This window comes from Chiloscyllium punctatum, chromosome 1 (genome assembly GCF_047496795.1).
Source record: "Chiloscyllium punctatum isolate Juve2018m chromosome 1, sChiPun1.3, whole genome shotgun sequence".
NCBI lineage: Eukaryota > Metazoa > Chordata > Chondrichthyes > Orectolobiformes > Hemiscylliidae > Chiloscyllium > Chiloscyllium punctatum.
Genome location: NC_092739.1, coordinates 114,192,775 through 114,217,121, shown reverse-complemented (window position 1 = coordinate 114,217,121; position 24,347 = coordinate 114,192,775). Strand labels below are relative to the sequence as shown.

General features: G+C 42.0%; 1 protein-coding gene across 1 annotated transcript in view; it reads left to right on the top strand.

Moving 5' to 3' along the window:
* Nucleotides 1-24,347, top strand: part of pdzd2 (PDZ domain containing 2) — a 544,030-nt gene that overhangs the window by 98,476 nt on the left and 421,207 nt on the right. Inside the window, exon 2 of the mRNA XM_072572501.1 lies at nt 22,911-23,013. The gene's annotated coding sequence lies outside the window, so the exon portion shown is untranslated. The remainder of the gene's footprint in view (nt 1-22,910; nt 23,014-24,347) is intronic.

The following is a 24,347-nucleotide window of genomic DNA, read 5'->3' as shown; positions in this document are numbered from 1 at the left end:
TAGTTCCCATGCATAGTACTCCAGCTTAAATCAGCACCTTTAGGGGAGCTGGGGAAAACTGAATTAACAGAAGACTCCAATTGTGGTCTGATTTCAGCAATTGCCCTGAAAGATGTTGATATTTTCAGGAGCTATCCAGCATAGACCTTCAATGATTCTGTATGTAATGGTGCAGTGCACTGCATAATCTCAGAATCCCTGCATTGTGAAAGAAGGCCATTTGGCCCATTGAGTCCATACTGACTCTTGAAAGAGCATTTCACCCAGATCCACCTCATCCCTGTAACCCTGCATTTTCCATGGCTAACCCACCTAGCCTGTCATCCCTGGACACTATGGGCAATTTAGCATGGCCAATCCACCCAACCTGCACATCTTTGGATTGTGGGAAGAAACCAGAGGACCTGGAGGAAATCCACACAGGCACGGGGAGACTGTGCAAACTCCACACAGTCACCCAAGGGTGGAATCAAACCAGGGTCCCTGGTGCTGTAAGGCAGCAGTGCTAACCACTATGCCGCTATACCACCCCATGGTGCAGGGAGAACAGAAAGTGGAGACACATGAAGGACAGGAACACAGATCATCACTAGTAAGCCCGTCACAGCCTTTTTAGGGCAGGTACTGAATAGCACAATCATTAATAATAATTAATCACATAAATATGCACAGAACTCAGGGGTGAGGATGAACATTTTATTATATTTTTATATTTTATATATTTTTAAAATTATATAATTGATAACCTCAAATTTCAATGGTATAGATGTTAATTTGCAGCTCTGCGTCAAATTGTTTGATACTACCTCAGTAAATAATTGAAAGGCACCGCACAACAGGGAAGAGATTAAATAAACATGAAATGTTGAAGAGAGGAAGGGCTTCACATTTCAGAATAGGAAAGCAAAGTATTCCACTGTCTAAGATGACATCATCTTTTTTTCATAAATATGTTTAATTTCTCAAAGCTTGGGATAGAAGGGAAACTTGCAAGCGCCTAGTTGACTTATGAAAGTATTCAGGGCACTTCCCAATAGGAAATATCTTGGGAAAAACCTTTACAAGTGCAGGTCAATTTGGGAACTGCATCTTAAAACAGTGGTCTGAAGCCCAGAGAACCAAGGCAAGCTCATCTGTTATCTAATTGAAATGGCAGATTTGTACCACCTTTTACACCTGTATATAAGCTCCAACAACAATACAGGCCTAAGTGACAAAATGCAGATCTTGATTTGTGATAGATTCATTCATACTGACTAATGTGAAAGTGTTGAAAGTAAGCACAGAGAAATAGAACCTTTAACATACACAGAGAATGCTGGGAAAACTCAGCAGGTATGGCAGCACTTGTGGAGGGAGAAACAGGGTTAATGTTTCAAGGAGGTATGGTTAGTAAGTTTGTAGATGACATCAAAATTGGTGGTGTAGTGGACAGCGAAGAAGGTTATGTCAGATTACAATGGGATCTTGATCAGATGAACCGATGGGCCAAATAGGTGCAGAGGGAGTTTAATTTTGATAAATGTGAGGTGCTGCATTTTGGAAAGGTAAATCAGTGCAGGACTTGTACACTTAATAGTAAGATCCTGGACAGGGTTGCTGAACAAAGACACCTTGGAGTGCAGGTTCATAATTCCTTGAAAGTGGAGTCGCAGGTAGACAGGATAGTGAAGAAGGTGTTTGGTGTGCTTTCCTTTATTGGTCAGTGCATTGAGTTTACAAGTTGGGAGGTCATATTGCGGCTGTACAGCACATCAGTTAGGCCACTTTTGGAATATTGCGTGCAACTCTGGTCTCCTTGCTATAGAAAGGATGTTGTGAAACTTGAAAGGATTCAGAAAAGATTTACAAAGATGTTGCCAGGGTTGGAGGATTTGAGCTATAGGGAGAGGCTGAGCTGGGTGGGGCTGTTTTCCTTGGAGCGTCAGAAGCTAAGGGGTGACCTTATATAGGTTTATAAAATCATGAGGGGCATGGATAGGATAAATAGACAAAGTCTTTCCCTGGAGTGGGGGAGTCCAGTGGGAGAGGGCATAGATTTGAGGTGAGAGAGGAAAGATTTAAAAGGGACCTAAGGGGCAAGATTTTCTCGCAGAGGGTGGTGAATGTATGGAATGAGCTGCCAGATGAAGTGGGGTAGACTATAGCATTTAAAAGGCATCTGGATGGGTTTATGAGTAGGAAAGGTTTGGAGGGATATGGCTCAAATGCTGATTAATTTAGGATATCTGGTCGACATCAATGCGTTGGGCTGAAGGGTCTGTTTCAAAGCTGTACAGCTCTATGACTCTTAAGTCTGGTATGACTCTTCATAGCTTCAGAGATAAACTCTTTGCTGATTCATCTGCTCCTTGATGGAAGGAATATCAGAGCCCTTTACTGCTCGCGTACCAATTTGCCTGGGGCAGTTATGGATGAGCTAGTTTATCCAGCAGCCTTCACATCCCATGAAATAATTGTTAAAAATATAGGTATATTTTGACTTTAGACATAATGGCAATTACTCTTTGATTTTGCAATTGTAAGAGAATAAATCAAACAACTAATGAGCCATAGAACTATTGAAAAAGTTACAGCCCAGAAAGTTGTCATTTAGCCCATCATAATGAGCTGTCCATTCTAATCCCACTTCCTAGCACCTGACACATAGCCTTGCAGGTTGCTCATCCAGGTTCCTTTTAAATGAGTTGAGGGTTTCCAATTATACCACGAAGCGGGCAGCACCTTCCAGACACTCACCACTCACCACTCACCACTCATCACTCATCACTCACCACTCATCACTCACCACTCATCACTCATCACTCATCACTCATCACTCATCACTCACCACTCATCACTCACCACTCACCACTCACCACTCATCACTCATCACTCATCACTCACCACTCACCACTCACCACTCATCACTCATCACTCACCACTCACCACTCACCACTCACCACTCACCACTCACCACCCACCACTCACCACTCACCACTCACCACTCACCACCCACCACCCACCACTCACCACCCACCACTCACCACCCATCACCCACCACCCACCACCCACCACTCACCACTCACCACTCACCACCCACCACCCACCACCCACCACCCACCACCCACCACCCATCACCCACCACCCACCACCCACCACTCACCACTCACCACTCACCACTCACCACTCACCACTCACCACTCATCACTCACCACTCACCACTCATCACTCATCACTCATCACTCATCACTCACTGCTCCTTCTTTCAATATGATTATACAACCACTTCCATCTAGAAGGACAAAGGCAGTAGATATATGGGAACACCTCCACCTTCAAGTTCCCCTCCAAGCCACTCACCATCCTGACTTGGAAATATATCGCTGTTCTTTCACTGTTGGGCTGGGTCAAAATCCTGTAATTACCTCCCTATTGGCATTGTGCATCAACCCATAGCAGATGGACTGCAACAGTTCAAGAAAGCAGCTCACTACCACCTTCTCAAGGGCAACTATGGGCAGGCAATAGATGCTGGCCAGCCAGCAATGCCCACATCCCACAAATGAATAAATTTTAAAAAATTGATTGTCTACCTCCATGCAACTTTGCTACTTACTCCTATGCTTGGGCCTTTCCTCTCTGTTTATTGAACTTGTATTCCTCTACTCCACTAGTTGTCCTTCCACAAGCTAGTATCCAGTGAAGGCCGTGAATCATTGAAGACTTGCTTAGTTGATTGAGTGGGATTTTGAATGAAATGTCTGATTTTTTACATGCAGTGTGAATGTCTAGCAGAACTGCAAGGCGTCAAGGTTAATATGGAATACACAGCAGTAAATCCAACAAAAAAACTGGAATAGTCGTCCTTAACAGTGTAACTACATCAATAAAATGTGCTTCATTCTTAATAGACCCATGGACTCATAGATGATTATAGCACAGAAGGAGGCATAGTCAACAAAGACCTGACTATACTCATCCCATTTTCCACCTTTTGGTCCATAGACCTGAACACTATGGGATCACAAATAACTAGCTAACTACTGTTTAAATGTTACAAGAATTTCTGACTCGACTACCCTTCAAGCAGTTAGTCCCAGATTACTTCCAGAATACCATCCTTAATTTCTTTAGTAAACTATGAAAATATCCTTCTTGTGAAGATTTTGTTATCTCTTTGAGTATATTTTCATCAAGTATCTTCAAAAACATTTTGCTCACTGGTTGTTTAATAGCATACCTTATACTCTGTTTTCTCATCCAAACCTAGCCAGGTTCCCCTTTAGACCCAAGCTTTTGGCTTTATTTATGCTCAAGTTTCTGGTTTCTGACTTCGGTTTTGTGCATTGAAACGTAATTTGGAATTCACTTGTATTATATAAAGGCAAATGATATGTTGGGCTTTATCACAAAGGGATCTGAGTAAAGAAAGATGTCTTGCTTCCAATATATAGACTCTGTATGAAACTGTACCGAGAGTATTGTGTGCAGTTTTCAGACCCTTAGCTTAAGAAGTATATCATTTCTGTAGAGGGATCGCAGCTGAATTTCATGAGACTGTGATGGTGGGACTATCATCTAAAGGCAGATAGAGCAGACTGGTCTGTATTCTCCAGAGTTTAGAGCAATGAGATTACAAGATTCTCAAAGGGTCAGGCAGACCAGATGCAGTTAGGATGTTTACCCTGGCTCAAGTTTAGAATCGGGGACGTAGTCTCAGAGTAAGGGTAGGCTATTTAGGCCTAAAATGAGAAGTTTCTATCACTCAGAGAGGAGTGAACATCTGAAATTCTCTTCTACAATCTTCTGTTTTTCATCTTATTTATTATGCAACTGGGCATACAGTAACAATATCTCTGAACAGATTGATTAGAATATATCTGAACCAGGTTTCAGAGCAGGTGGGACTTGAACCCAGATTTCCTTGTTCAAAGGTTGGGATACTACCTAGGATTAGAAATGGGCAGCTGGTTTATTCAGCGAGAGCAGCCCTATTGGGCTTAACGGTCCCATCCTGTGGTGTAACCTTTCTATGGCTCTGTCTTGGAGGATGGTGGCCATGGAGCATGACCATGGAACATTGCTGTGAAGACGAGTTGGATGATGGCCGGGCCATTCAGCAAGCTGTAGCTGCCGGGTCCCTGCAGTGCTTCTTATATTGGAAACTTGTGTCATCTTGTTTCTCAGAGGGAGAGGAGAAATGGAAGTAGCATATTAATTAAGTGAGATTAGGTTTTAATAAGATGCATATGAAATAAAATAATGACTATTCAATGGTAACGTGCTGAAGTGGCTTGAAGGGAAAGTTGTTTGTGACATCGAAAATCTGATTTTTTTCAGTCTCACTCTACCTTTCGTGCCATACAAGGGAGGGGAGAATTCTGTCCCAACCAATCTTAACCAATATCAGTTAGTCAGTACTTGTGTTAACTTGCTTCGAGGTTAAGCAGTACCTACACCAGCCAGTATCATTGTTAACTTGTATGTGTGGTAGATGGTTTCTGTGTTACTACAGATGTTGGGGATTAGAGGCAAGATTAGAGTGATGCTGGAAAAGCACAGCAGGTAAGGCAGCATCCATGGAGCAGGAAAATCAACGCTTCAGGCAAAAGCTCTTCATCAGGAATTGTGTGTTATGTTGATAAGTTCCCAAGTTAGCACATTCATTAGCTATGGGCAGCCAAAATCATTAACTTATATGTAATATAGTGATTGTTATCTTAGTTATGATGTGCAGGTGCCAGTGTTGGACTGGGGTGGACAAAGTTAAAAATCAACTAGGAGAAAGTGAGGACTGCAGATGCTGGCGATCAGAGCTGAAAATGTGTTGCTGGAAAAGCGCAGCAGGTCAGGCAGCATCAAAGGAGCAGGAGAATCGACATTTCAGGCATAAGCCCTTCTTCAGGAATGAGGAGGGTGTGCCAAGCAGGCTAAGATAAAAGGTAGGGAGGAGGGACTTGGGGGATGGGAGTTGGGAATGCGATAGGTGGAAGGAGGTTAAGGTGAGGGTGATAGGCCGGAGTGGGGGTGGGGGCGGAGAGGTCGGGAAGAAGATTGCAGGTCAAGAAGGCGGACTCCACCACCAAGGATGTATTTCCCACCCCTCCCCTATCAGCGTTCCGGAAAGACCACTCCCTCCGCCACTCCCTTGTCAGGTCCACACCCCCCACCAACCCAACCTCCACTCCTGGCACCTTCCCCTGCAACCGCAAGAAATGCAAAACTTGCGTCCACACCTACCCCCTCACTTCCCTCCAAGGCCCTAAGGGATCCTTCCATATCCGTCGCAAATTCACCTGCACCTCCACACACATCATTTACTGCATCCGCTGCACCCGATGTGGGCCTCCTATACATTGGGGAGACAGGCCGCCTACTTGCAGAATGTTTCAGAAAACACCTCTGGGACACCCGCACCAACCAACCCAACCACCCCGTGGCTGAACACGTTAACTCCCCCTCCCACTCTGCCAAGGACATGCAGGTCCTTGGCCTCCTCCATCGCCAGACCATGGCAACACGACACCTGGAGGAAGAGCGCCTTATCTTCCGCCTAGGAACCCTCTAACCCACAAGGGATGAATGCTGATTTCTCCAGCTTCCTCATTTCCCCTCCCCCCACCTTGTCTCAGTCCCAACCCTCAGACTCAGCACCGCCTTCTTGACCTGCAATCTTCTTCCCGACCTCTCCGTCCCCACTCCCTCTCCGGCCTATCACCCTCACCTTAACCTCCTTCCACCTATTGCATTCCCAACGCCCCCTCCCCCAAGTCCCTTCTCCCTACCTTTTATCTTAGCCTGCTTGGCACACCCTCCTCATTCCTGAAGAAGGGCTTATGCCCGAAACGTTGATTCTCCTGCTCCTTGGATGCTGCCTGACCTGCTGCACTTTTCCAGCAACACATTTTTCAGCAAAGTTAAAAATCATACAACACCAGGTTATAGTCCAACAGGCTTATTTAGAAGTACTAGCTTTTGGAGCGATGTTCCTTCATCAGGTAGCTGTGATGAAGGAGCAGCGCTCCAAAAGCTAGTACTTCCAAATGCATCTTTTAGACTATAACCTGGTGTTGTGTGATTTTTAACATTATCTTGATTGGTAAACATGTTATTGGGCATCAATGAGTTCAGTAAAATATTTTATTAAAGGCTAGCCTAAGGGTGGCAATGCAACCATTTTTGATTGTCATAGAAACCTATCTGATCAATGTTGTCCTTTAGAGAAAGAAATTTGCCATCTTTATCCAGTCTGGCTGACATGAGACTACAAACCCAAATCTTTGACTCTTAATTTCCCTCTCAAAAAGGCTCAACAAGCTACTTAGTTGTGTAAACCCAATACAAAATCTAAACAAAGGACTGAAACTGGCCAACCTCCCCCCCCACCCCCCGCACCCCCAATTTCCTGGCATCAATTGAGGCACCATAATGACAACAGCAAATACAGCCTCATTGCCCCTATAAAGAAACAGACACAGAGAATGCCGAAGAAACTTGACATGTCTGGTAGCATCTGTGCAGCAAGAAACAGATTTAATGTTTTAAGTCCAGTATGACTCATCAAATCCTGCAAAACCCTCCTAATCAACAACTCTGAGCTGGTGGGATTTGAACTTCCATTGTGTCACCATCTCTGATGCATCTATCAGATGATAGAGAAGGCTAAACAATTCCATAACCACCACCTCCTTCAGGCTAATTAGGGATGGGCAATTAATATTGGACCTGCTATCCATCACAAGTTGCATGAATGCAACCTCAAATCCCATAGATCAGTCAATATGGCACAGTCAAATACTCAGAAGCATACCTTACAGATAATATCCCAGACATCACCATCACCATCTGTTAGTATTACTGTCCTAATGGAAAGATAGATGCATCAGAGATGGTGACACAATGGAATACAGACAGGAAGGGTGTTGTCCTGGGTGTCCTCAACATTGACTCTGGACCCATGAAATCACATGGCATCAGGTCAAAAATGGGCAAGGACACAGAATGTATTCTATGTAGGGGACATCAAAATCTGTTACCAAGAGTGGCTTGGTAGTTTATTTTATTATTATTCATTCATGAGATGTGGGTTTCACAGAATTTCTTGTTTGTTCCTAATGCCCTTGAGCAAGATATGTTGAGTTGTCATCTTGACCTACTGCAGTCCATTTTGTATAGTATACCACAACACTATTAAAGTGAAAGTTCCAGGCTTTTGGCCTAGTGCCATTGAATGGGAATATATTCCCAAGTCAGGATGGTTAATGGCTTGGAGGGAAACTTGCAGGCAGTGGCATTCCAATTGCATCTGCTGCCCTTATTCTCCTAGATAATAGTAGTTTTCAGTTTGGAAGGTGCTGTCTAAGGAGCCTTGGTGAATAGTAGTTGCACTACTGATTGAGCTGGCTGAGTGTTAAAATTCAAAGCTGCTAGACTGGGTTTGTAGCAGGTGGTGAGGGAAGCAACAAGAGGACAAAATCTACTTGACCTGATCCTCACCTATCTACCTGCCACACCTGCATCCATCCTTGACAATATCAGCAGGTTGACAGCCGCATTGTCATTGTAGGCACAAAGTCCTGTTGTCCTGTTATCCTCAATTGTGTTGAATGACAGTACGAATGTGCTAAACAGGAAAGACTTCGAACAGGTCTAGCAACTCAAAACTGAGCATCACTGAGGTGCAATGGACTACCATCAACAGCAGAATTGTGTTCATCCACAGTCCGCAAACTCTTGACCTCACTGTGCCATTATATCAATCCAGGGGACCCGCCTGGTTCAATGAAAAGTGCATGAGGGCATATCAGGAGGATCACCAAGCATATCTGAAAATGAGGTGTCATTTGGTGATGCTACAAAACATGGCTACTGGCATGCCAAACAGAAAGTGATAGAGAAGGCTAAACAATTCCATAACCACTACCTCCTTCAGGGTAATTAGGGATGGGCAATTCATGTTGGACCTGCTATCCATTACAAGTTGCATGAATGCATAAAATAGTATTAGCTGGTATTTATGTTAAACAGCTTATAGGGAGGGACACTGTCATTGAACCACAAGATCTCTGTACGTTTAATAATTTAGATACTATCTAATCTGCCGGTTCAGAAATGTTGTGGTCTCTGGAACACTTCTGGAACAGGTCGACCTTGAACCCAGATCTTTTGGTCCAGAGCTTCAAATCCCACCAGCAGTGTGTTGTAACACATCTGAGTAAAGTTGATTAAAACAAATATTATCCAGTACCAACATTAGCCACGTGGGGGAGCTCAGATGCAGCTGTGTTTAGTAATTTACTGGAACTTGAAAACACAAAATCAGAGAATAAGATTATTAATATGATGAATGTTGTGACTATTTCCTCATGATATGCAAGATTTTTCTGTCATCAGCTATGGGGAAGAGTTTAATTGCATGGCAGATTGACTCTTCCTTTATTCAATCCAATTTTCTCACTTCCTTTTTTCTGATTAACAACAGTAGTACCACTACTGAGATACCAATGTGGTGAACAGATTTTCGAAAGCCAAAAGCGGGACAACACACACAAAACCGTGGCAAGGCATGGCTCCATGATAATTGACATGTTGGACAAACAATTCTGGCAAGGAGCAGCTGAAGGTCAGAGGTCACGTGATGACATGTCCTGGAATATGTCCTGCTAGCGTTGGCAACCCTGCTTAGGCACCCAATTCCTAATGGTTATGATTAAAACTGCAGATTTTTATTTCAGTGACGCTTCTGTCTCTTTCTTTAAAGTAAGCTGAACTAGGACATAATTTACTACAAGATCCCAGAATCCTCTGTTCTGCTATATCTTAAAGTTAAATGCCATCTCCATTTAAATGCCTTATTTATTTTCGTTTGCACATTGGGTTCTAACTGCGGCCATTTTAATCTAAAAGCTGGATTTTAAACTATTTCTAATCTACACACTTCAAATCCGGAAGATTTTATCTGTACCCTGAGCGAAGCTAGAGTTGGAAATCTCGTGATCTTTCAATAGGAAGTTTGGATGAATGCGCCATAGGCAATCAACCTTGTCTGTCACCATCCTCCACATTGATTGGTAGTTTATTAATCAGCATAATCCTGTTATCTCTTCAAGTGTCTAGTGGTTGGCAAACACTGCTGTCTATCCTCTGAGATCATCCTGGCTGCCAGATTGTTACATTATTGGTTTACAGGTGGTCACTTACAGACCAGTCAATTTAACTTTGGTGGTGAGGAAACTTCTAGAAATATTGTGCATGGTAGGATTAAAAGCAACATAGAAAAATGTGGATTGATTTGGAAGGAGAAAAATGTGGATAGATTTGATAAAGGAACATTGAGTCTAACTAACTTGCTGGAATTTTTTTGAAGAGGTAGCAGAGAGGGTTGATGAAGGGAAGATAGTTGATGTGGTGTATATGGCCTTCCAAAAGTGTTCAATATGCACTACACAGCACACTTATGAGAAACGATATCGGTATGGAAGAAAAGGTACAGTAGCAACGTGGATGCAAAATTGGCCGAGGTACAGGAAACAAAGAATCATGGCACGGGGTGTTTATCGGTGTCACATGTTGAAAAGGATAAGAATGCATCGGAAAGAGTGTAGAAGAGGTTTATAGTTCCAGGATAAGACATTTTAGTTATGAGGTAAGATTGGAATATGTGAGACTGTTTTTCTTGGAGAAGGCTTAGAGGAAATTGAAACTTTCAGTCATGATGGAATGCTCTCCTGGAATTGTGCTGGAGGTAGGTTCAATTGAGACATTCATGAGGGCTTTGTTTCTCTTTAAAGGATTATCCAATGTGCAGAGTTACCGGGAAAGGCAGAAGATTGGCCCCAAGTTAAAATGCTCAAAGAGCCTGTGCAGACATAGAGTCATCGAGTCATGGAGATGTACAGCACGGAAACAGACCCTTTAGTCCAATGCCGTCTAGATATCCGAACCCAATCTAGTTCCACTTGCCAGCACCCGGCCCATATCCCTCTAAACCCTTCCTATTCATTTCGACATCCAGATGGCTTTTAACTGTTGCAATTGGACTAGACTTCACCACTTCCTCTGGCAGCTCATTCCATACACCTACCAACCTCTAAGTGAAAACGTTGTTCCTTAGGTCTCTTTTATATCTTTCCCCTCTCACCCTAATCCTATGACCTCTAGCTCTGGACTCACCCATCCCCGGGAAGAGACTTTTGTCTATTTATCCTATCCATGCCCCTCATGATTTTATAAACCTCTATAAGGCTTCTCAAGCATTTTAGGATCAGAGGTCACCATTTAGCCTCCGATGCTCCAGGGAAAATAGCCCTAGCCTATTCAACTCTCCCTATAGCTCAAATCCTCCAACTCTGGCAACATCCTTGTAAATCCTTTCTGAATCCTTTTAAGTTTCACAACATCCTTCCGATATGAAGTAGACAGGATTTGCACACAATATTCCAAAAGTGGCCTAATCGATGTCCTGTAGAACTGCAACATGACCTCCCAACTCCTGTACTCAATACTCTGACCAATAAAGGAAAGCATACCAAATGCCTTCTTCACTATCCTATCTACCTGCAACTCCACTTTCAAGGAGCAATGAACCTGCACTCCAAGATCTCTTTGTTCAGCAACACTCCCCAGGACCTTACCATTAAGTGTATAAATCTGCTAAGATTTGCTTTCCCAAAATGCAGCATCTCACATTTATCTAAATTAAATTTCATCTGCCACTCCTCAGCCCATTGGCTGATCTGATCAAGATCCCATTGTAATCTGAGGTAACCTTCTTCGCTGTCCACTACACCTCCAATTTTGGTGTCATCAGCAAACTTACTAACTATACCTCTTATGCTCGCATCCAAATCATTTATATAAATGATGAAAAGGAGTGAACCCAGCACCGGTCCTTGTGGCACTCCATTGGTTAAAGACCTCCAGTCTGAATATCAACCTCTACCACCACCCTCTGTCTTCTACCTTTGAACCAGTTCTGTATCCAAATGGCTAGTTCTCCCTGTATTTCATGAGATCTAACTTTGCTAACCAGTCTCCCATGGGGAACCTTGTTGAATGCTTTACTGAAGTCCATATAGATCATGTCTACTGATCTGCCCTCATCAATCCTCTTTGTTACTTCCTCAAAAAACTCAGTCAAGTTTGTGAGACATGATTTCCCATGCAAAAGGCCGTGTTGACTATCCCTAACCAGTCCTTGCCTTTTCAAGTACATGTACGTCCTGTCACTCAGGATTCCCTCCAACAACTTGCCCTCCACCATCATCAGGCTCACTGGTTTATAGTTCCCTGGCTTGTCCTTACCACCTTTCTTAAATAGTGGCACCATGTTAGCCAGCCTCCGGTCTCCCAGCACCTTACCTGTGACTATCGATGATACAAATATCTCAGCAAGAGGCCCAGCAATCACTTCCTTAGCTTCCCACAGAATTCTAGGGTACATCTGATCAGGTCCTGGGGATTTATCCACTTTTATGCATTTCAAGACATTCAGCACTTCCTCCTCTGTAATATGGGCATTTTTCAAGATGTCACCATCTATTTCCCTACATTCTATATCCTCCACATCTTTTTCCACAGTAAGCACTGTTGCAAAATATTCATTTAGTACCTCCCTCATCTCCTGCGGTTCCACACAAAGGCCGCCTTGCTGATCTTTGAGGGGCCCTATTCTCTCCCTCGTTACCCATTTGTCCTTAATGTATTTGTAAAAGCCCTTTGGATTTTCTTTAACCCTATTTGCCAAAGCTATCTCATGTCCCCTTTTTGCCCTCCTGATTTCCCTCTTAAGTATACTCCTACTGCCTTTATACTCTTGTAAGGATTCATTTGATCTATCTTGTCTATACCGTACATATGCTTCCTTCTTTTTCTTAATCAAACCCTCAATTTGTTTAGCCATCCAGCATTCCCTATACCTACCAGCCGACATGATGGACTGAATGGCCTCCTTCTTCATAGAAGCTCTTCATAGATTCTATGACGATAAGACCTCCTATAAATTAACCTCAGTTCCCTGTGTAAATCAGTCCAGATACCCCCCACCTGCAGATGTCTGGCTGTCTCCCACTGGCAACTGGTTCTCAAGTTATGTAACTTATCACAGTCCAAGAAGGACCTTGGAATTCTGTTGATCTAAACTACCAACTCATTTGTGGGTGTATTTATATTTTGAGTCGGCAGAGGTCCTGTGGAAGTTTGCAGCTAAAAGAGTTATCTTGTCTGTAACCTCTTCAGATGATGAGTGGCATGGTGTATGTTTCTTGTGATTCCTGTTTTACTTTCAGCTGCTTGATTTTGATTTGTCATGTGATCTCACAACACGTGACACCAGATTAGTTTTTCTGTGTTTTTTTTGTTCCTTCTTGGAAGTGCTCATCGCCAGCTGAGCTAGATTTATTGCCCATCCCCAATTGTGTTTGAGAAAGTTGTGGTGAGCTGCCTTCTTGAAACACTGCAGTCCATGTGGTGTACAGGTACACACACACACACACTACTTTTATGAAGGGAGTTCCAGGATTTTTACCTCGTGACAACAAAGGAATGAAGATATAGTTCCAAAGCAGGATGAAGTAAAATTGCAAGTGATAATAATAACTGAGCTTTATCCCAAATGATGTTAAGCAGCAAGTAGGCTGAGGATGGTGTCAAGCTTTGTTGAGCTGCACCCATTCAGGCAAGCTGAGAATATTCCATTACATTCCTGACTTGTGCCTTGGCAAGCTTTGGAGAATCAGGAGGTGAGTTCCTTGCTGTGGAATTTCCAGCCTCTGAGTTACTCTCGTAGGCACAATACTTAAATAACTGGTCCAGTTCAGTTTTTGGTTAATCTTAACCCCCAGTTGTACATGCAGTGAAGGCCTGATGAAAGCCAATTTGAAATTCAAGTAGTAGTCTGTTTGAATCATGTTAATTGGATTTTTAATGTAATTCAGGCAGAGCAGGAAATTGGACTGTTATTTTGTTGTCGTCTCTCTTTATTGACCTTGGAAGTACTCATCTACATGAATACTATAAATAAGGTAATTAAAAAAAATTGCATTTTCTATTGTTACATCCAGCATTGCTATGGTACAATGAGCAAGAGGTGTTCAGGATTACTCAGGTCTGTAGAGTTGTTAATAATTGACAAGAAAAAGAAAATCATTGATTAGTTACTTGCTTGTTTTCTCATGTCTTCAATTCATGTTAGATATGGAGAGACAGGACTGTTTCCAGACTGGAGAAATCCCTTGAAACTGCCTCTTAATGCCTCCACTACCTGTGACTTTTAACATTGCCATCCAATATCTACTATTCGATGAGAAAGTATTTATTCAAAAAAAAATTGGGATGACGGAAGCCTATGTAACTGAATCTATTCCCTACTTTACTAACTAAACCCTACTCCCTGGCCAGAGTCTTCGGCAGAAGTCTTGAGCTGAGCTTTTGGTCCTATATCAGCTCCCTCTCCAATATTGCCTATTTTCAGCTCGGTAATATTGTCTATATCTGCCCTTGCCTCAACCAATCTGCTATGAACCTTTATCCACACCTTTGTTAACTCTCAACATGACTATTCCAGTGCTGTCCTAGCTAGTCTTCTATTTTCAACCTTTCATAGGCTTCAGCTCATTCAAAACTCTGCTGTCCAGATTTTAGCCTGTACCAAGTCCTATTCACTCATCACCCTTGATTCATTGGCCCCTGACCTGGCAACAGCTCAATTTTATTGTCTTGAACCTTGTTCTTAAATCCTTGCTTTGCCTTGCAACTTCTTTCTCTGTAATGTCCTGCAATCTTGCTGATTTATCTGAGTTTTTTCAATCCTGGCCTCTAGCACGTCTAAAGTTTCAATTCTTCCATCATTGGAGCTTTCAGCTGCCTGACCCTAAGCTCTGAAAATCCCTGTCTAAGCCTTTCTACCTGACTTCATCTCTCCTCTCTTCAGTCGTACCTTAAAACCTCTGACCAAGTTTTGGATGAAGTTATATTTGATTAACACTATGTGAAATATGTTGGAATGTTTTACTATATAAAGGCATTTTATAAATGTTGTTAATGTTGTTGTTAAGCTGCTAGGGAGCCAGAGTTTGCAGTAGACACCCTCATTACCACACTCCTCCGTGCTCAACAGCAGGCTTTCAATCACAGGCAGTATTAATGCTCCTTTGGCATTATTATCTTAGGTGAAAGTATGCTAAAGGTAATTTTAATATCTCCATCTGATGTTACTAAATCGTATTGTTACACTGTTAGTGAGAATTTGCTAATATGTTGTCCAACTGGGATGATTCTTTTTTAAAAGAGGGAGGATTGCCCCATCTTGTGTTCCAAATCTTGTGTCCCACCCCTATCAGTGTTCCAGAGAGACCACTCGTCAGGTCCACACCCCCCACCAACCCAACCTCCACTCCCGGCACCTTCCCCTGCAACCGAAAGAAGTGCAAAATTTGCGCCCACACCTCCCCCCTCACCTCCCTCCAAGGCCCCAATGGATTCTTCCATATCCATCACAAATTCACCTGCACCTCCACACACACCATTTACTGTATCCGTTGCACCCGATGTGGCCTCCTATACATTGGGGAGACAGGCCGCCTACTTGCGGAACATTTCAGAGAACACCTCTGGGTCACCCGCACCAACCAACCCAACCGCCCTGTGGCTGAACATTTTACCTGCCCCTCCCACTCTGCCAAGGACATGCAGGTCCTTGGCCTCCTCCATCGCCAGACCATAGCAACACGACGCCTGGAGGAAGAGCGCCTCATCCTCCGCCTAGGAACCCTTAAACCACACGGGATGAATGTAGATTTCTCCAGCTTCCTTATTTCTCCTCCCCCCACCTTATCTCAGTCCCAACCCCCGGATTCAGAATCGCCCTCTTGACCTGCAATCTTCTTCCTGACCTCTCCGCCCCCACCCCCTCTCCGGCCTATCACCCTCACCCTCACCTCCTTCCCCCTATCGTATTCCCAGCGCCCTTCCCCAAAATTTCCTCCCCCCCCACCTTTTATCTCAGCCCACTTGGCACACCAGCCTCATTCCTGAAGAAGGGCTTATGCCCGAAATGTCGATTCTCCTGCTCCTTGGATGCTACCTGGCCCACTGCGCTTTTCCAGCACCACACTTTTCAACTATACAGTATTCTGTGACGATGTATTTTTAAAATATTATTCATGAGACATGGATGTCTCTGGCCTGACCTGCATTTATTGCCTATCCCTAACTGCCCAGACGACAGCTGAGATTCAATAACATTGCTGTGGGTTTGCAGTCACATGTAGGCTAGACCAGGTAAGAATGGCAGATTTCCTTCCCTAAAAGATATTAGTGAACCAGCTGGGTTTTTCTGACAATCAGCAACCATTTCACGGCCATCATTAGACTGTCAATCCCTGACTTTTTGTTGTTGAATTCAAATTCCACTATTTGCCATGGTGGGGTTTGGACTTGGGTCCCTAGGGCATGACTCACATCTCTGGATTAATAGTCCAGTGATAATACCACTTAGAAAGGACAGAAGCAATCCCATTACTTTCTTCCTATTACTGAGCTATAGTATTAATGTTTATTGCAAAGAGCCAATTGTTTTCAAAAACACAACTTTAGTTAAGCTCTACCATCCTTAGAGAATTGATTATTTGAGGGAAATGACTTACTGCTTAATAATGATGCAGCCTGTATAACAAATACTTCTTTATTGGTAACATCACCAGATGAACTATAGTTATACAGTATAGGACGGCACTTGTATGAAAGTGCTGAATGTTTCCATTCACAAATGTTTATGCATCAATTATTTCTGTCAGGTGTTAACAGACGTTTGGCAATTTCCTATTCTTGGATTAATGCCGATCTAAGGAAAAGTGAGTATTTCATTCCCGCCTTAACCAACTCTTTAATTACTATTACATTCCACTTGCGTTTTAGAAAGTGTTTTTTAACATGTACACTATAAACCAAAATTTTAAAAGTTGCTAAAAGAAAACACACGTGGCAATTCTTTCTAAATTACACCATTAATATTAACGTATACCGTATGATGAGAGTAAGACCATTACTCTAGAATCCTTTTCTGTGTTCATGTTGGTCCAAATTTTGTAAATCTTGGCACTAAATCGGTGAAATATAAAGCTCTTTTCATATAAGGTAGGCAGGTTGCCTAGAAATAACTGGCAGTTCAATTAGCAGCTAAACAGAATAGAATTACTAATGGTTTGAAATTTTCCAGCATTTTCTATTTCTGACTTCTGCTTTGACTTAAAATTTTCAGCATTAGCAGTTTTCTGGTTATTTCACAATGTGGTAGAATGTTGGAACAAATCCTTATATTAAAAAGAATCCTACTAGGCATTACTTTTTGTATAAAACAAACTATGTCAGAGATGGAGAATGAAAAACTTCCCACTTTTAAGGGTGGAATCTTCCTTCCCTGACGTGCAATGAGCAATTCGGGGAGCAGTGGGGAAAATATGGAGAGAATAAGAACAATCAGTTTCTTAACAGCAAGAATTTTTTGTTTTCCGATTTTCCCCTTAAGCCCAAACTAGTAAATTCAGAATTTTACCATTTAGCAACAACTATCTTATTTGCATCTCATTCACCACCTAGCTTGCCTTATTGAAATGCCAATTTAAATCCTCCTCCACTTCACCAAGAAGCTAGGTGGTGCAAATTCACCAGAGCGATTTCCTGGCAGCTGCAGCTCACCAATTGCTTGTCCTGGCCATCATTATCTGCTTCTTCATAACATGCCTCGTGTCTTATTGGCCACCAAATCCCTTAACGTATTGTCCACACAAGTCATCATTGGTAAGCCTCAAACGTCTTCACTACATCATCATGCCTGCTGTTAGACCAATTCAGGCATCAATTTAGATATCCAACGCTTTGGAGCTCAGAGACATCTCTGGGTTGCATTCTTCTGCACGCTTGCTTTGCATGCAGAGATACACACTCATTTCATGCGCTTATATAGGATCCATCTTATGGCTCATCACTTGCTTTTATAGCACTTGCTTATTTTCATGGAAGTTGCTAGTTTCTGTATACATCATATTGCTTTCTTTGCGCACACTCATTGACTTCAGTACTCTCTTAAGGAGTGCTAGCCTTCATGTGGTTCACAATGTACTTAGTGCACAGGGTCTTTAGTGATCAGTAACAATTTGCCACCCTCTGTGGCTTCCGTTGCTGTTTAATTCAGAGGGAGTGTCAAGTGGCTTTTGATGGTGGGAGACACTGAACAAAGGATTAAAGATGCCGGTACATCACCTCAATATCACACCTGTAGTGTATATCATTGCTGGTGCTTCAAGCCAATCTTGGTGATAGATGTTGAAGTCCCCCATTTAGAGTACTTTTTGTATCCTTGCTACCCTCATGCTTTCTCCAAGTGGTGTCCAACATGGATTAGTCTAGATTCGTGAGCCGGGGGGACATAATACTTGGCAATCGTGAAAAAGTTTCCTTTTCCATGTTTGACCTGATACTGTGAGACTTTATTAAGTCTGGAATCAATGTCAAGGACTCCCAAGGCAACTCCCTCTCAATTGTATATTACTGTGCCACACCTCTGCTTGGCCTGGGACATTGTTTGTAATGTATGATTCCAGGAACATGTCTATGTTGGGCTGTTGCTTGACTAGTCTGTGAAAGATAGCTCTTCCAATTTTGGTATTAATATAAAGTTGTTGAGTATGACTTTGCAGGATTGGTGGCTGAGTTTGCTATTGTTGGTGCCTTCCTCATTCCTGATGAAGGGCTTTTGCCCAAAACATCGATTCTCCTGCTCCTCGGATGCTGCCTGACCTGCTGTGCTTTTCCAGCACCACTCTAATCTAGGTTGTTGGTGCCTTCATCCATGCCAGATAGTCCATGTGTTTTCGTTCTTTTTTTTGAGACTTCTAGTAGTTGTTACAACTGAATAGCTTGCTAGACCATTTCAGAGATGCGGAGGTGCTGGTGTCAGAGAGCAGTTTGGAGTCATCCACATTGCTGAAGGCCCGGTGACACATGTGGGCCAAACTAGCTAAAGACAGACATTTTCCTTCTGTGAAGGTCCTTTATGAATGAAATAGGTCTTTATTACAATTGATAATAGTTTCATGGTCATCAACAAACTTTTAATTCCAGATCTTATTGAAATAGAACACCCTAAGATATAGAAGCAGTATTAGGCCATTTGGCGCATTGAGTCTGCTGTGCCATTTGATCATGGCTGATATGTTTCCCAACTTCATTGTTGTGCCTTTTCCCTTACCAATCAAGAACCTATCCATCTCTGTCTTTAAGATACTCAATGACTTGCCTCCACAGCACTCTGTGGCAATGAGTCCTACAGATTAGTCCTACAGATTAGAACCTTCTGGCTCAAGAAAATCCTCATCTCAGTTCTAAAGGTTGTCCCCTCACTTTGAGGCTGTGCCCTTGCGTCCTAGTCTCTCTTACTAGTTGAAACACCTTCTCCATATCCATTCTTTCCAGGCCTTTCAATAGTCTGTCAGTTTTATTCAGGTCTCTTCTCCCCCAAACCCCCCACCCGCCACCCTCCTAAACTCTGAGTACAGACCCAGAGTCCTCTGATGCTCCTCATATAACAAGCCCTTCATCCACATTCCTTCAAAGATATGGAACCCAAAACTGCTCACAGTATTCCAACTGTGGTCTGACCAGAGCCTTATACAGCCTCAGCAGTATATCTCTGCTCTTACATTCTAACCCTCTTGAGATGAGTGCGAACAGTGCATTTGCCTTCTTACCCGACAACTAAACCTGAATGTTAACCTTAAGATGATTCTAAATTAGGACTGCTAAATTCCTTTGTGATTCGGATTTCCAAAGCCTTTCTCTGTTTAGAAAAGTTTCTCGGTCTTTATTCTACCTACCAAAGTGCATAACTTAACACTTTCCCACATTGTATTCTATCTATGCTATTTCTTTGCCTATTTGCATAGCATAACCTTCTGCAGCCTCTCTGCTTCCTCCATATTGCCTATCGCTCCAAATATCTTTGCGTCATCAGCACACTTAATAATAATTCCCTCAGTTCCTTCATCCAGATCATTGAAGTATAATGTGAATAATTGTGGTCCCAACATGGACCCCAGTGGAATTTCACTAGTCACTGGCTGCCATCGTGAAAAAGACTTCCTTTATCCCTACTTTCTGCCTTCTGCCAGTCAGCCAATTCTCCCATGGGCTTTTACTTTGTTTAGCAGCCTCCTGTGTGGCACTCTGCCAAAGGCCTTCTTGAAACCCAAATAGATTATGTCCACTGGCTCACCTTTGTCTATCTTGCTCGTTACCTCCTTATAGAATTCTAACAGATTTGTCAGGAGTGATGTCCCCTTGACAAAGCCATGCTGACTCCACTATATTTGACCATACACTTCCACGTACTCTACAACTTCATTCTCAATAATGGATCCTCTAAATCCCCTAAAATCTTGCCAATGACTGAGATCAGATAACTGGCATATAGTCTCCTGTCTTCTGCTTCTCTCCCTTCTTAAACAGGTTGTCATATTAGCCATTTTCCAGTCCTCTAGGGCCCTCCCTGAGTAATTCCTGAAAGATCAACACCAATGCCTCTATAATCTCCTGCACTGTCTCCTTCAGGACTCTGGGGGTGTAGTCCATCTGATCTGAATGATTTATTGCCTTCAGACCTTTCAGCTTCCCCAGCACTTTGTTTTTAGTGATGGCTGCTACACTCACCTGACTCTCTTGAATTTCTGGTTTGCTGCTGGTGTCTTCCACTGTGAAAACTGATGTCAAGTACCTATTCAGTTCATCTGCCATTTCTTTATTCCCCAATGCTACTTCTCCAGCCTCATTTTCCAGCAGTCCAATGTCCACCTTTGCCTCCCTCATCTTTTTGATATCGAAAAAGAAAATTCTTGCAATCTTCTTGTCTATTACTATCTAGCTTACTCTCATATTTCATCTTCTCCCTCCTTATTGCATTTTTAGTTATTCTCCGCTGATTTTCCAAGGCTTCCCATTCCTCTGGTTTCCTATTAATCTTCGACATATTGTATGATAGGACATGTATTTTTGGATGTTTAGTTACTAGCACTACACCAGTTCTGTTACTGTGTCTGTCAAGGTCTCAAATGTCTGAATTTTTGCGCCAAAGCTTTGTTTCAAAGAGCAAATGGGGACTTGTGTGGCATCTTCCACACTTCAACCTGTAAATATCTTTGGGATGAACTTATGCCATTTTCTTCAGGGCACACTACTTCATATCCTTCCCCACTGATGAATTACATATCTCAGGCAGTGGGAATCTTCACTATCCCTGCTTTCCCCAGATGTTAAGTGCTGTCAACTAAACCACGTTGCTTTGCCAACTTCCTATCATCAACCTTCAGGGTCAACAGACGAGTCCATTAGGAAAGATATTATTGCCACAGAGGGACGGCAACAAAGATTCTTCAGACTTGTTCTCAGGGTGGCAGGACTGTCCTATGAAGAGATTGGTCAAACTGAGCTTGTCCTCTAATAGAATTGCTTGTGTTCCATAGAATTTTGAAGAATGAGAGATGATTTTATTGAAACCCACAAAATATGTAAAGGAATAGACAGGTAAAATGATTACCTGGTTGTGAAGTCTAGAACCAGAGAGCACAATTTAAAAATAAGGGAATGTCATTTAGGACCAAGATGAGGAGGATCTTTTTACTCAGAGAGTAGTGGATCATTAGCATTCTCAGAAGGTTGTGGAAGCTGAGTTTTTGAGTATACTTAAACAAGAGATTGATAAAGTTTTATCAATAGCTTAAAGGTAATGGGATAATGTGGGTAAAAGGCATTATGGTTTTCAGTCAGCCATGATAGTATTAGACTTGACCAGCTCATTGATCCTCTTCTCCTGTTTTCTTATGTTTCAGTGTCTGATGTTTTGTGTATCTGTCTCTGGACACCTAGATCTTGTTGCTATTCTGTCCCATTAATGTTGTTGCAAACCAGGCAGAGAGTATGGTCTTATCATGTTTTATATGCAGCTTAAGCAATTCTGCACCTCACCGTATGGTATGTTTGCAACCACATCTACTTTAAGTCTGTTTAGGGTGCTGATAAATGCAAGAAATTATTTTGTCGTGTTTAGTCTGACACCAATGGTTTATTTTAACTGTGCGCTCCTCAGGGAATACTGAGTTGTTTCCTGCAATTGAGACGAAATTTAAAAACGTTTATTTTAGTGGAAGATTAGGCTTTAATGAAAAATATTTACCAAAAAGCGTAAAACTGGAAGAATTGCATGCAACAAACTTTTCATTCACTTATAGCTCTAGCTAGAGACAATTATTGGACAAAAAAAATTGTTTTAACTATTATTTGTTCAAGTTGATCTGTGTGTCACTGTCAAGACAAGCTTTTACTTTGATCCCTTAAACAACTGAGTGGCTTATTAGATAATTTCAGAGGACAATTAAGATACATCCATATTACTGTGAATTTGGGGTCTCATATAAACCAAACCAGTAAAGTCAGAAGATTTCTTTTCCTAAAGGAGATTTGTGAACCAGTTGGGGTTTTACAACACTGTGGTAGTTTCGTGATCACCATTGCTGATACCAGCCTTTCATTCCCGATTTCTTGCTATCATAATGGGTTTTGAACTCATGTCTCCAGATCCATGCATCTGAGTTAGTATTTCAATGACATAACTACTATATAGCAACACTCCCATTTAGTTATTGCATTTAGATATTTATTTGATCAATTTATGAGTGAGTATAGAATACAAGTTAATAACCCAATCTGTATTGCTGTCATATCTTTGAAAAGCAATATTAACCATTGCATTGTCAATCACCTATTATACTGCAACTTCTTGCAATATTAAAGTATGGCTGAGCTGGTGAAGATGTAATTAAGTCCAAGTTCTGGTCATGAAAACTCTCTTTTGAACCATTGTTTTGCTTTTGTACTTTCAGACCAGCTGCACTTCCAGTTTTTTCTTGCCTCTGTTGGTGACAGTAAATCAAGAGGAAAGAATTAGTTGAAGAGTTGATCCACAATTGCAGCAGTGGCTCAATGGTGAGTAGAACAGGTTTATCACTTGTTCATCACTTACATTGGAACTGTTTTTGAGCTCAAAATCTTTGGGTTGTTTGTCCTGTGCTATAGTCACTTACTCTACCACATTGAAATGGATTTTTTCTTTCCTTTGTGCGCACAGACAAAATAATGGGTCTGGGAATCACAAATTATGGGACACCTATTTACAACTGAGATAAATGAATTTCTTCTCTGAGGGTAGTGAACTTTGGAATTCTGTACCAGAGACATGTGAAGACCAGATCACCAAAAGTATTTGAGGAAGAGGTAGATAGATTTTTGAAATATTAAAAATTGAGGCCGATGCAGAGAATTCCAAAGATTCGCCAACCTCTGTGTAAAAAAAAATTCTCATCTTAGACTTAAGTGGCATCCCCATTATTTTTAACGTGTGCCCCCTGGTTATAGACTCTCCCGTGGATTATCTTACCTCTATCTACTCTGTCTAACCCGATAAATACTTTGTCAGTTTCAATTAGATCATTTCTCATTCTTTGCAACTTTAGCAAATACAGGCCCAGTTTGCCCAATCTCTCTCCATAGGACACTCTGGCCATCCTGAGAGCAAGTGTTGTGAACCATCCTCCTTGGCAACACACTTACCAGAGCCACTTGCCAACCAATCAGGACTCTCTTTTCATGCAATATTATTTCTGGCTTTCATCTTGAATTGAATTCTTTATGAATTGTCCTGATGAGTGTAAGATGAAAAGCTTCTTCAAAATATATCTTTTCTTGGCACTAATCGAATTGGATTTGCTCTTGACCTGTGGGAACTTTCAAAGCTGTGGTGGAATTGTGCAAAATTGACCAAGTATCAGCACCATTCATAATGAGAGAAATGAATCCAAACATAATGACCATTCACTGAGCTAGTCACTAGGGCCATCTTTGAACCACTTTGTAAGGTTCACTTCCTTTACAGTGTACTGTGCACAGTATTTGCTGTGAAAATAATATAGGTGCGTTGTGTCAGAGAATAATTGCTATAGACAAGTCATTGAAACACTACTCGGAAATCTACTTGTACAAACAAGTAGATGTGTATTTATTTAATTATATGTTGACATAAATTGTAACACACTCAACAAGTTCAGAGGATGCCATAAACCACAAGGTGAAAGTTGGGCAATTCTTTCTGAAGCCAGTTGAACCTGACAGCTTTATTAATATTTTATTACAGACTTGTAACTGATGATCCAAGCAAGCAATACTTGTAGTACAGCACACCTTATTTATTTCTTAATAAAAATATTCAAGTTTTCATTTAAATCAAAGTATTTACTTGTGAACTCCTATTACATTGTTTAGTG